Source organism: Camponotus vicinus, unplaced genomic scaffold, assembly GCF_025532165.1.
Source record: "Camponotus vicinus isolate PSW18456_S1 unplaced genomic scaffold, iyCamVici1.0 SCAF_6, whole genome shotgun sequence".
Taxonomy (NCBI): Eukaryota; Metazoa; Arthropoda; class Insecta; order Hymenoptera; family Formicidae; genus Camponotus; species Camponotus vicinus.
In genome coordinates this window covers 11,130,146-11,143,855 of record NW_028141978.1, presented here as the reverse complement: position 1 = coordinate 11,143,855, position 13,710 = coordinate 11,130,146, and the positions used below count along the sequence as shown (strand labels likewise).

The 13,710-nt window shown below is 36.8% G+C and overlaps 1 protein-coding gene across 6 annotated transcripts in view; it reads left to right on the top strand.

Moving 5' to 3' along the window:
* LOC145973805 (uncharacterized) overlaps positions 1-13,710 on the top strand; it is a 254,234-nt gene that overhangs the window by 42,538 nt on the left and 197,986 nt on the right. Inside the window, exon 1 of one of the 6 annotated variants that reach the window (XM_083103378.1) lies at positions 838-907. The exons of the other annotated variants lie outside the window; for them this stretch is intronic. The gene's annotated coding sequence lies outside the window, so the exon portion shown is untranslated. Of the gene's footprint in view, positions 1-837; positions 908-13,710 lie in introns of those variants that run through there. 6 annotated transcript variants of the gene reach the window in all.

Below are 13,710 nucleotides of genomic sequence, written 5' to 3'. Positions count from 1 at the left end.
ACAATGATTACTTAAATGAGAAAGAGAGAGAGAGAGAGGAAGGGAGAAGATATGAATAATGAATCTTTAAACAAAGTCAGTGAGTAAATAATCTTTAATGTCTGAAGTGATTCGTCAAAGTGTGCCATAAGACATTTATTGCAATGAAAATGATAAGATAAATTCGTCAAGATGAATAAACAGCTTCTTAACATACTGCGAACGAAATAGAAAAGAGGAAAAAAGGACGCGGAGTAAGGGAAAAGGTGAGAGAAATTGTAAAATCCGAGAGAAATATTTTCTCATCTTGCAAAAGCATCGCAAGACATGAACGATTACCGGATTTTTGGTGTAAATGCGGAATATGAACATCGATCATCTCGCGAGAACGTAATAATTTAAACGGTCGAATGAGCCTCGAGTGACAATCGCATTTTTTATCTTCTTGTCAGAAAATATAACTCCAAGCCCGCGATCTTTTTCTCCATTTTCGGGACACCTGTCTGTTTCGTGTTTTCAACAGAGACAGCATTTCTTATGTCACTGCAAAATTGGCAAATTCAAGCAAAACATTTGAGTGATGAATTGCATACATTGGCGTATATTTTTAACGAGATTATGAGTTTGAAATTCCGGATGCTGTTATAATTTCTCTCGAGCCATGATTATATGAAGAGCATATCAAATGCTCAATTGATTATAAATATCTCTGACTAAGTTACAAATTATACAAGTAAATTATTTATATCATTTTATATTAAAATCAATTAATAGCATAAAAGATTTGTATTATTTGAACCATTTTTACATATTAAAATTTTTTTACTGGGGGCCCCAGTAGATGGCGTGATAAGGAATGTCTGTTGTGGTCGGTGAGTGAGTGCAATAATTTTAAGGAATTATTAGGAGAACCACGTTAGACACAAAGGTAAGACAGTGTTATAATAAGAAAATGAAGGGAAAGGAAGCTGAGAAAGTGTAGAGAGATAGAGGGATACGATAATAAGGGAATTAGAAGAGAGTACAAAGCAGGACAATAAAGTGAGGTTAGGTAGGCCTGAGCTGGATAGAATAAGTGAGAATTAAGTAGGTGAAGTACAGATTTAGAAAAAAAGTAAGATGCACAATTAGAGATAGGGAGAAGTAGAAAGGGAAACGAGAAAGGGAAAATGTTTTTATTACTTATTTCATTAAAAAATTATAAATATTTTTACAGTTTTATAAAAAATACTATACGTAACATTAATGACCTAGATTTCTTATATAAAAAAATTATACGCTTAAAAGAGAGTTAAGATTTTGTTGGGAGTTAAAATTTTTCGTTTCTCTTTCTTCTTCTCTTTCACTTTCTTAATCTTTTTTATTATTTTCTTTTTAATATCATATGGCAAAAGAGTTCAAAAATATCGACCGAGAGAAAGCGCTTATTTTATTTCCTATTTATTTTATTTCTGTTTTATTTCGATTTCGATTCGCAAGCAGACTACATGAAAATTTCGCGAAGGTGCGTTTTATAAATATAAATATAAATATTTTTACAGTTTTATAAGAAATACTATACGTAACATTAATGACCTAGATTTCTTATATAAAAAAAATATACGCTTAAAAGAGAGTTAAGATTTTGTTGGAGTTAAAATTTTTCGTTTCTCTTTCTTTTTCTCTCTTACTTTCTCGATCTTTTTTATTATTTTCTTTTTAATATCATATATGGCAAAAGAGTTCCAAAATATCGGCCGAGAGAAAGCGCTTATTTTATTTCTTATTTATTTTATTTCTGTTTTATTTGATTTTGATTCGCAAGCAGACTACATGAAAATTTCGCAAAGATGCGTTTCATAAATATAAATATAAATATTTTTACAGTTTTATAAGAAATACTATACGTAACATTAATGACCTAGATTTCTTATATAAAAAAAATATACGCTTAAAAGAGAGTTAAGATTTTGTTGGAGTTAAAATTTTTCGTTTCTCTTTCTTTTTCTCTCTTACTTTCTCGATCTTTTTTATTATTTTCTTTTTAATATCATATGGCAAAAGAGTTCAAAAATATCGACCGAGAGAAAGCGCTTATTTTATTTCCTATTTATTTTATTTCTGTTTTATTTCGATTTCGATTCGCAAGCAGACTACATGAGAATTTCGCGAAGGTGCGTTTTATAAATATAAATATAAATATTTTTACAGTTTTATAAAAAATACTATACGTAACATTAATGACCTAGATTTTTTATATAAAAAAAATATACGCTTAAAAGAGAGTTAAGATTTTGTTGGGAGTTAAAATTTTTCGTTTCTCTTTCTTTTTCTCTCTCACTTTCTTAATCTTTTTTATTATTTTCTTTTTAATATCATATATGGCAAAAGAGTTCCAATAATCGATCGAAAGAGAGAAAGCGCTTATTTTATTTCCTATTTATTTTATTTCTGTTTTATTTCGATTTTGATTCGCAAGCAGACTACATGAAAATTTTGCGAAGGTGCGTTTCATAAATTTATGAAGTCCGGCATGAGGCGTATGAATGGTTCGCGACAGCTTACGGCGTATACGGCCGGTCGACGAAAAATGGGGAAAGCAAAAAAGGAAAGGCGAACAGGAAAGAAAGCGGAATTGAGGATGCAGTATGAAAATATAAGAACCGTAAGATGTAAAGACTGCAAATTCGGGAGGCTTTTGTTCTTTCGCCTCGTTTTCCCCTGTTCTCGCACGAGGAAAATTCACGGGCTTAATGGTCTCGTTTATTATTTCTTATATCTTAGCCGTCCTCTCTGTAAGAGTCCAAAAAGTCATTCACTTTCTATCATCCCGTCTCGTTCTTTCAATTTTTTTTTTAGTTTCTTTTATGCGAATTCTCTTCCTCCGTCTCTTCTCTCTCCCCGTCTTTCCTTTTCTTATATATACGAGATTGAGAAACATACCTCGCATATTTATGTGCTTCAGTATTCGTTGGTATATTTGCATTTCTTTTTCGGACGATTAATAAACTCACGTGTGAGCCATAAAATATACGATTGTTTAAAGATTTCTTTCGATTAAACTACAAACGGGAAATAATAGGAAGGAAGCGAGAATGGAAAAAAAAAACGAGATAGCGCGGGAAAGTAACAGGAGAGTGCGCAATAATTTTCCAGACTACTTGACACCCCTTGCGAATAATGCGAGCGAATAAATTTTTCTGCGCAATTACAGATTTCTGCCTCATTAGCGTCTAGTTTTTTGTTTAATTGCACGCGTGACACGATTATGATCCTTGAATTATAGAAATGTGAGCATTTGGAATTTTTGGAGAAGCGTACAAGCACTCGCTCGCATAGATTAAATAAAAAAGCATCAGAATAATATAAAGTGAAAGCGAAAGGAGAAGAGTCCGAAGAAATATCACGTACGATTCTGAAAAGAAACATAAAAGGAACCGAGCGAACTGGAGCGGCACATCTCGGATGTAAAATATGATGCTTTTACACATCGTGTAGAACAGGTCGCAACAAACGCGCGCACCGCGTTGCCTTTAAATTTTAATTCGCGGATCGAAAAGTTCCTCCTATAAAATCAAGCGAACGATTCGGCGGTATGCAAATACACTGCGGAGAACATACATGCGAGCTAAATTTAGGAGAACAAAAGAGAGAGAAACGTATATCAAGGCGGAGAAAGAGATGACCGGTAAAACAAAGAGCAAGCGAGAGACGGAATAGGGAGTGAGTCGAAGGAGAATGACGGGACAAAAGGTGATCTTCTGAAAAATGGGGTCGTAAAGCATTCCACTCATATCGTATCCTACCTTTCCACCCTCCTTTCTCGCGTTCCTCCAGTGGCGCGCTCGCGCACATATTCCCCGATGCTTTTCAACCGTTTCCTCTTCCGTCTTCATAGTGGCGGGAAGTAACAGGGAGAGAGGGACGAGGGAAGGGGAGACGTCGATTTTTAATTTTCGCGAGATTTTCATACCGGTAGAAAGGTACCCCTTTGTGGCCTCTAAGAAGGATCGCGCGTCGTCGGATTCTTGCGAATGGAATAATGCGCCCAGGCTTGGGCTGGATTTTCTTGGAAGAGACAGGGTATAATAGTCTGGCCTCCCCGTTGCGGGGGATGCTTTTGCCGTATATTGTTTGCAAAGCGTGTCGTAAGATGCTCGGTGCACGATGAGAAACTGTCGTGGCCGCGAACGCGATCGATATACGGTCTGACGCGCGAGTCTAGTCTGATAACGCTATTATGAAGCATACAGCTACGTTCCGAAGACTGTCGAGTATGATACCGTTCGCTTTATGCGAGGCCGGAATTAATAAACTATATTTCATCTACATGATTTTTTTTATTAATTTAGAGTCGATATTTTTAATTTAAGAAAAAAATTTACCCTCTTTCTTTTGTTTTCCCATTAATAAGCGATCTCAACATGTCACAATTTAAATAATAATATATAAATAACGCAAGAGAGCTCAATTTAAATAGATAAAATATAAATAGATAAAATAAAAGATGTTTTATTAACAAACTTGTACAACTTGACGGTTAATTATAAAAATATTTAAAATTAAACAATGAAAACTTACAGTAAGCTTATTTTAATACTTATTAAAATGAAACAATTGACTTGAAATAAAAAAAATTGTTGGTTCTAAAATTGGAACATCTTGTATAACATCTTGAATCACAGAGTTTTGCTCGATACATTTTAATGCGCGGCTTGCTTGCCGGCTGCAACGTTTTGAAGGATCAGGGCAAGGTTTTGTTTCCTTTCATGCTTCATTCAGCATCTATCTATGCGCTTGTATTGTGATTCGAGCAGAATCTTGAAATTTTTTCCATTTCCAGTTCTGTTATTTTAATGCGATAGAAAATGTAACTATGCAGAAAGCGTAGTATGCAAAAGAATAAGCGCGATATAATAGAATATATATTGTAATAGAATATTACTACTGTTTCTTTCGAGACGTGGAACAAATGGAGAATGTGCATTAATATATATTATTGTTGTGCATAAAACTGTAGATTTTTGCATTAAGAAGTTACTAAATCTTTGACAGAAAAATATTAAATTAATATCTGTATTCTTTCGTATGAGATCAAAAAGTTGAAAAAATGATATAGAGTATAAACATGTTTCGTGTAGTCTGTATAATATAATATAAATGCTGATATTCAAATTTTAGTCTGTTCCGTTAAATTTACATTCTCGCGATGCTGTTGGCTTGGTTTGACACGATAAGACTCTTCGAGGCTGCATTTCAAAGTCACTCGATGGAAACATTGGGAATCGCATCTGCCATCGTAGTGTCTTGGCGTTGAAATCCCATTTAGGAAACGTTTAATCAACATTAATCACCTAAGCGATTATCGGCAGATAGGCTTTGTTAGCGGCACTATTTTCTGACATTTTCTGGGTACTCGTCTTATGCATCGCGAATAGATGTGTTTCTAAATTTAATGAAATTTAGCATATCTTTTCTGACGATTCTTACATATTTTTCATGTATATTATTGTCACATTAATTTGTTGCAAGATTCGATAAGATAATTGCAATTACACGTATTGCGAAATATTTTTCAAAATAGTTTACCAAAATTTATGTATGTGTATTATAGAATATTTTGCAAAATTATAAAAACGGATTATTTTTTATCTATAACGCGAGAATAAAATTTTATTTCAAAACTTATATTTCAAAGGAAATTTTATATTATATAATTACGTTCATTGTACGTTAAGCATTTCTTCTTTATGTAAATTTAATGCGCAGCATATTAAAAGCGTCATACTGTTCGCTCAACGAGGAAAATAGTTATTCTAAGAACCCGTATATCTCGCTAGTCAGGCAAGAGCTAAGGAGGCTGCGCAGCGATCCATTCAGAAAATACGCGACACCGTAGTGCTTACGGTAGCAGCGCTTATAAACCAGCAACGCCAACCGCATTACCGCGTTGCCATCCCGAGACATGCGCATTTCCCAACGGCGGCATCTCATCTTAAAGAAAATGAAGGACGTGATTTATTAACGCTTTCCAAAGTTACCGCTTAGGCGCTATAATGGCATCGTTGCAATTATTCTAAATCAGAGTCGCTCGACGAAGCGTTTTACACATTCAAAAATGCGCATCGATAAAGAATTTGTGAAATTTAAAATTAGCACAGAATATTACGCGTAGAAATCACGATCTATATATTATCGATTTGTGCAACACAAATATCTGGCTGTTTTTTCATGTTAGAATTTTTAAAATTTATTTCTCATTTTTTCCATTCCACAGATACTTTTTAGAAAATGCGTGTGTATCGCTGTAAGCGGTATCAAATTATACTACTAATTTTCTGTAAAAAAAAAATAAAAATGTTGAAATTATGATAAATGTTGCGAGTCGCAATATCGGAACTTGGTAACGAGCGTGTTAAGCGCTCGGATTATATGCACTCGGAAAGTTTTAGCGCGTAAGAACGCGTTGAATGCGCAGCAATTCGCGTTTAGTACGGGGCACGTGTCTCGTTATCGCGGATGGTGCTGGTCGTCGGGGGTGTCCGTATTCGCCGATAACTTGGAGAAGCGCGGACGTGACTTAAATCGCGAATCGCGATGATTTTGCAGTTTCGCGGATATAAAAGGGCGGCTTTCGCCCTTAAAGATTGAAGGTTTGCGCACTTCTCTATCTAACGCGGTTGGCGCGACTGCGAAAGAGCGTGCGACGGTTCACGGGACTCACACCTGTCGACCTCTCCGCCCTCCTCTTTCTTCTCGTTTAATAACTTAAGCCTATTAGCAGCGAGTGCCTTCGGTCTTGTCCCCGGGGACCGTCTCTCCCGTTTCTCCTCTTTTCCTTTTTCTTTTTTTTTGGGGGGGAAAGGGGCCGGGAACCACGCGAACACTACTTTTTTTCGGTCGGGTTGCGGGAGAAACACTCGATTGTTCTCTCTTTCTCTCTCTCTTTTTCGCTCTCTTCTCCGTTTTTCCCAGCGTGCACGACGCTTATTAGCATCCGGAGTGCAAATTATTCGTCGGCTATTATTACCACTTCTTCCGCCTGGCCTCGATGTCGCCGGAAATATTTCCCGCGATTATATCCGGGTTATTACTATTATTATTATTATTATCATTATTATTATTTAGAGAGTGTTCGGCCTCTTCTTTCCCGGCAAACATTATTCCGTATCTTGTCTTTTAGTCTCAAGTAAATTTTGCCAGTATATTAGCTTCTCAAGTGTAATTCATTTCTATACTTGCCTTTTTTACAGAAAATGAAACGATCATATTTCTTTCTTCTACATTAATAAGAATAAAATAAATAAGTTTCATGATTAAACTTTATGTCAAAATTTTGTATATCGTTCTTTTTTTTCTTTCTTAATTAGAAAACATTTAATAATAAGCTATCACGTAAGATAATAATAAATTCCTGAGATTATTACGTAAGATAATAATAAATTGCTGAAATTATTATTTGAATATTATGTATATTATATAGGTATTTTAATTCGGATATATATTATATATAAAATGAATTGTTAATTATAGTTATGATGTAAATTAGCAGTTGGTTAGGAAAGATTTGCCAAAAAACCATTCTACATTTTCCGGGATTGCCGTCATTTCTTTTTGCGCGCGAACATTATTCTTTCGTAGTAACGTGGTCCGCGGGAAAAATAATCATTGTTCCCTTTTTTCTCTTCTTTTCTACGAGTGTACTGCGTTGATTAGCATTTGCGTAGTAATTTACTTTTGTGCTTCCATTACATACGTTACTCGTGCTACACACATCCATTTGCCTTCCTTTTTCTCATGTCTTCTTTATGAATATTCGTCTTCGTTAGTTAAATCATTATCGTTTTATAACTCTGCAGTTCTGTCATATTTCCGATGCGCCATGCAATATGCGAGATGCAATTTTTTTAATCGTAATATGCGAAAAATCTATTTAAAAAAAGAAAAAAAATACGATACTTTTGTGCCTTAATTTATTTTTATATTTAAATATATCGCATGGCAAAGAGGGAAATAAATAACGGGAGAATAAATAAAAAATGTTAGAGGCAATAAAAATATAGAGATTTCTTTTATAATTTCATACATGAGATCGGTGATCGTTGAACGAAAATATCCTTATGAGAAACATATAATTTCGACTAAATCCTGAAATCATTCGCGGTAAATTAACAGATATGATTTACGCATTCAAAGATCCTCCGCAATGGCTACGAAATTCCTCCCCCGCTTTTAAGCTCGACGGGATTGGAGAGATGTCGCGAAACTCCAGCGTATGTGTATGTGTGTGTGTGTGCATGTGTGATAAGGCGATTACTCTTTCTATTTTTTCTGCTAAATTTATGCCATCAGCTCCGCGCCTCGCCGCCAGCAGCAACAATATTTTCGTTGTGCCACGGGCAGAAAAGCAATTATCGTGCTGCGCGCGCTTTCTTGGCACCCGGGCTACAAAGCGGATAAGGATCGGAGCTGATTTCCGGCGTGGGAAGGGTTTTACGGTCTGTCCCCCTAATTGAGGCAGGCGCTTTCCCTCGGATGTTAAACACGACGAGTAATGGCTTCTTACGCGAAGGCTACGCAATCTCGGTAACGCGTTCTATTGACGTTTCGTGCTGTTTAAACGTCACGTGCTTCTTTTCTGACAATACCTCTTCCGCATTTTTTCCAGCGATGTAACTGTATAAAGTAAAATGTTTGTTTCCATATCAAACAGAAATATTATTTACTTATTTATTTATTTTACTTTTATTCCTCCTTCTCTTTTCGCTAAAGTGTGTATCTATTTTATTTTAAGTACACAATGCGTAGAGGTGCAAGCGCACACAGACTTATTATTTAACTTAAACAGTGAACTCTCTACGCGATGCATATTAAATTTTCTTTGAGGCTCAATCTCTCTCTTTTCTTTTTACAAGCACCTCTTTTTCTTTAGATGTTGCTGCAATTTTATGAAGTTTCGAATAAAGTTTTAAATAAAGTAACCAATTTCTATCATTTTGACTGTTTAAAGTGACAGATTTTTTAATTTTTTTTTTATTTGTGTTCTCTCTCTCTCTCTTTCCATTTAAAGATATCACCGAGAAAAGTGGGACAGTCTGTAGACGGTTTCTGCAGCAATAGCAGGTGAAACGACTTGTTAAAAATGGACACGAGTACGAAGCGCAAGTCGGCGTTCCTAGTTAAAAATAAAGCATTGTCTTCTTTTCGCGAGCTAGCGCGAGAGAAATGTAATTCGTACATACATATATACATAACCGCCAGCCCGGCAGCATTGACAATGGAACGAGCCTGGATTATGTATATCTTGTAACAGAGGTGCATCCACGACGGCATGAAATTTACGACGGGCATGCCGACGCCGACGGTACGCCACGAGTGGATTTTATTTTTGCTCGCGCGCTTGTAACTAGGAATTTATTCCGGATTTCATTCGTTCTGGTCGGCTGCGTTTCGGAACAACGTCCGTGTGTCCACACACGTATATATATAAATGTGTACGTGTGTGTGTATGTATGCATGTACCTGTCCTTTGTATGCATGTATGTACAGGAGTACAATCGAATTATCAGCAACCATGGGGAAATCCTTTAATACCGGCACACGAATTTACCCTTCCCGATCGATTAATTCCCTATGAAATCACCGGCCATCCTCGTCGCGGATTAGGTCTCGGTACACACGCGTACGACACACGTACACACCGTGGCACACATTATCGTATTTCGGGTCCGCTGTACGCATATACGACGCACGCGGAACCTCGATGTAAAATTAATGAAGAAGTCCGCGCCCGAAACCGAAGGGACGATGCATCCTGCATAATCTCATTTCGCTCGCGCCGTCGTATATCCACTCGCTCGCTCGTTTTAATGAAGTTATAACATTCAATGAGAAGTTATGTGCGCGATCGCGGGAAATTTGTTTCGCGCGGTAACCGGTTCCGGCCGGTTCTCGCGGATATTTGATTATCCGCTTCCGCTTCGGCTGTAACGGGGGAATTCGCGAAAGAATATATATATATAAACAGGGTGTCAGGGCAATCTCTTCCCAAAAAAAGCTCTTGTAGTTTACCTTGAGAGCTTTTCAAAACACTATAATAAAATATTCTTTCATTGAGTATTTTTCGAGTTATGAGGCTTGAAATAATCTCTTAATTTTACATAAACCATAAAATATCTAGTAAAATATTCATTTTTCGATTATCTTACCTATACTTTTGTGTACAAAATAATGAGAGGAATCAATTGGTGTAAAGAAAACACATAATTGTTTCGAAAAAAAAATGTAATTGTTAATTGCAAATTACATATTTTTCTTCGAAACAATTATGTGTTTTCTTTACACCAATTGATTCCTCTCATTATTTTGTACAGAAAAGTATTAAGGTAAGATAATCGAAAAATGAATATTTTACTAGATATTTTATGGTTTATGTAAAATTAAGAGATTATTTCAAGCCTCATAACTCGAAAAGTACGCAATGAAAAAATACTTTATTATAGTGTTTTGAAAAGCTCTCGAGGTAAGCTACAAGAGCTTCTTTTGGGAAGAGATTGCCCTAACACCCTCTCTCTCTCTCTCTCTCTCTCTCTCTCTCTCTCTCTATATATATATATATATATATATATATATATATATATATATATATGCATGCAACGGCTTGTCTGAGACGTCGAACGCTCTGAACCGCAACCGCTCGAAGTCAAGTTATCTAACAAGAATAGCGGTTATTTTAGAATAGGGGAATCGATAGTGTTCCAATTACGCGATTGAAAATTGATGGAACTTGGCAAGTTGAGTTCCAGCGGGATAAAACATTCAATGAAATTGTTTCAGTTAAACTAAATCTAACAGTCGGAACATATATAATTTATGTGCAATCAAGTATAAAAAAGAATAATTATGGGCGTATATTTATTTTTGTAGATGTAAGTTAATAGCGTCACAATGTGCAATTATTAACGATTAGAATAATTTCGAATTCGACTTAGATTGTTTTAAAATTAGTATCCCATAGTAATCATTAAATCCGAGCAGCATTAACTTGTTTCTTTTAGACAAGTTTCCGTGATTTTACGAATCGTATATAGACGACGACTCGGTGAATGAAATTGGCAATTTCAGCTGTTACTATTATACAATCTCCGACGAGAAAAGTTCGGAAATAAACCCGAGAAAATTGCAACGCTCTGGGTATAACGCGAATAATTAAAGGCATCTATTGGCTTCTCGTGCGGTCATAAAAGAGGAATATTATCGCGTCTATTCGGCAAAAATCAGTTCGCGAAAATCGGAAAGACGATCGCGAGACGTGGAATCGTTATGCAGCGCAGTATACGAATTTTATGCACCGTAATTGCACATCACGCATATAAACGCGTGCATTCGAGCAGGTATGCTTATTATGTGTGGCTCTGCATGAAAAAAGCTGAATGAAGGGAGAACGAGAGCGAGCGGTTGCTGTTGTAGAAGACCTTCTAACCAAGATAAATTCGCGCGATTAAGGATAAAAAGAGGCGATAGTGGGCGATAGGACGATGAAGGATAAAAAGACCAGGGTAATCGAGGAGGAAAAAGATCGACGGTAGAACTACCGAGTGCAAGAGGAGCATCGATGTTCGGATAGAGTCGAGACAGGGAAAGGGGAAAGGAAACGTGCGAGATGAAGAGACAGAGAGAAAGGCGGTGCAACGAAGCTGGAGGAGGCGAAGAGGAAGAAGCGGGGCGACGAGTAAATAAAATATTCAGGAAGCTCGAAGCCCCGGGCGTTTGGTCGTGGATACCGGGGGGTGTCTGCTCCAAGTGGTGGTCGGGAATTGCCGGATGCGGAGAGGAAGGGACGCCAGGAGTTGGGAGCTGGTTGGACGTACTGTAGACTCGGTGAGGCTGAAAGTTCGGCGGGATAAACGGTTCGGTCCAGACGGAGCGGAGGAACCGCTCGCCGCGACCGCGTATATGGGAGGATGGAACCGGAGCAGCGCGGGCCCGGGTTTGGTTTTATCCCGTGGGAGATTCTCGGTGTTGCCCGAGACAGCGACGAGAGAGAAAGAGAGAGATAGAGGGAGAGGAAGGGGAGGCATGTGTTCATGTGCGTTCTGTGCGCTCGGCGTCGGATGGTTGCACCTGCGGTTCGAGACCGTCTTGCTCCCCCCTTGTTGCCTGGACCATTCGATGTCTCGCGGGGCGCAGCTTCTCGCTTTGCTATTCTCGCGATTCCTATAATGGAAATTAAACATATACATGTTTAGCTGCTCACGAGGAGTAGTAGAACAAATTTCTTCCTCGCAATAACTTATAAATTTTATGTGTAATATATACATATATGTATAATGAAGGTTTCTTTAATTTCTTAAAAGATTTCTTCCTTTCATTTGATATATAATTTTTCGTATAGAAATCATTTTTTGACTAATTGTCCAAATTGAACCAAAATTTTATAATATATACAAAAAAAATATCATTTTTTAAATATTTGAAATAGTATTTTTATAACACTTTTAGTAAAAAATAACTTTATTTTTGATATGTCATATATAAAGGATTAGTGAAATTAATTAAACCAACGCAGGAATGTGTATTCCTTAAAGATTGATTGGATTTAAGAAAATTATTATTGCAATCTTGAATTTATTATCTCTATTTATCTTAATATATTAGGAAGAGAGAGAGAAGAAGAAAAAGATAAAGATAAATTAATAAATTATTAGTTTGAACAAGCACGAGATATTCTTATTTTTAATAGAGTAACGATTAATTTTGTTAAAGTGATAAAAAGGTATTAAATGCATTAAGTTCGGCACCAGCAACATATCGGTTAATTCCATGAACTCGAGTTCGCATCTCAGGCAGGATTTCTTGACTTTGAATTTCACGCGAAGCTGCCGGCTTAAAGCACCTCGGCATACCACCCAGCCGTCTTCGATCCTGCATCTCCTTTCGACTTTGCCCTCCTACATAAACACTCGGAGAGAATCGCGGGGTAGAACGTTGGAATGACGATCTTTCAAGGGAAACAAGGTACTTCGACGTTGTGGATCGGAAGCTGCCGACGTAAGATCAACAGAACTTAATGAAACATTAATCGAAAACGCAAAGATTAGACGCCTGGAAATCTTCCTGCAAGTGTCAGAATCATTCTAGCAGCGAGATGTTGAAATCTCTAGATTTAACGTGTCAATATAAATATGGTAAAAATTAGTCGGGATTTATTGAATTTAATGAGTCGAATTGAACATCATCAATTACGTATGTTATCGGATACAGCTTCGCTTTATCTGTTTTCGATTTCAATTAACATATCAGTAAAATAAGAAATAATTAATAAAAAGATTCGTCATGTATGTACGAAAAGACCAATCTTTTATAACTCAACTGAAACAATAAATTTCGATTCACACAATGGTATAAATTTTTATCGTAAGATATAAATCTGAATCACGCGCTGTATCTCTGTTTTCGCCTGTAAAATATGCAACTATTTCGTGAAGTCACCTTTGGACCAGATCCGAGTAAATATTGTATCGGATTGGCATTGTGGCAAGAGTATTGCGGTCTCTCGCGGGCAACTTTGTTCGACGTTCGAGTTTCCGGCTTGAGCCATGACTCTTGGTGCAACCGCACGATCTCGTCTGTGGTCGCGAGTGGGAACTAAATTAATGGATTGGAGCGCGATACATTTTCTTGTAAAGGACAGGAAAGGGTGGACTATTGATCTTAAGAAAATACGTCCGATTCGGGAATTGCGATCCTACG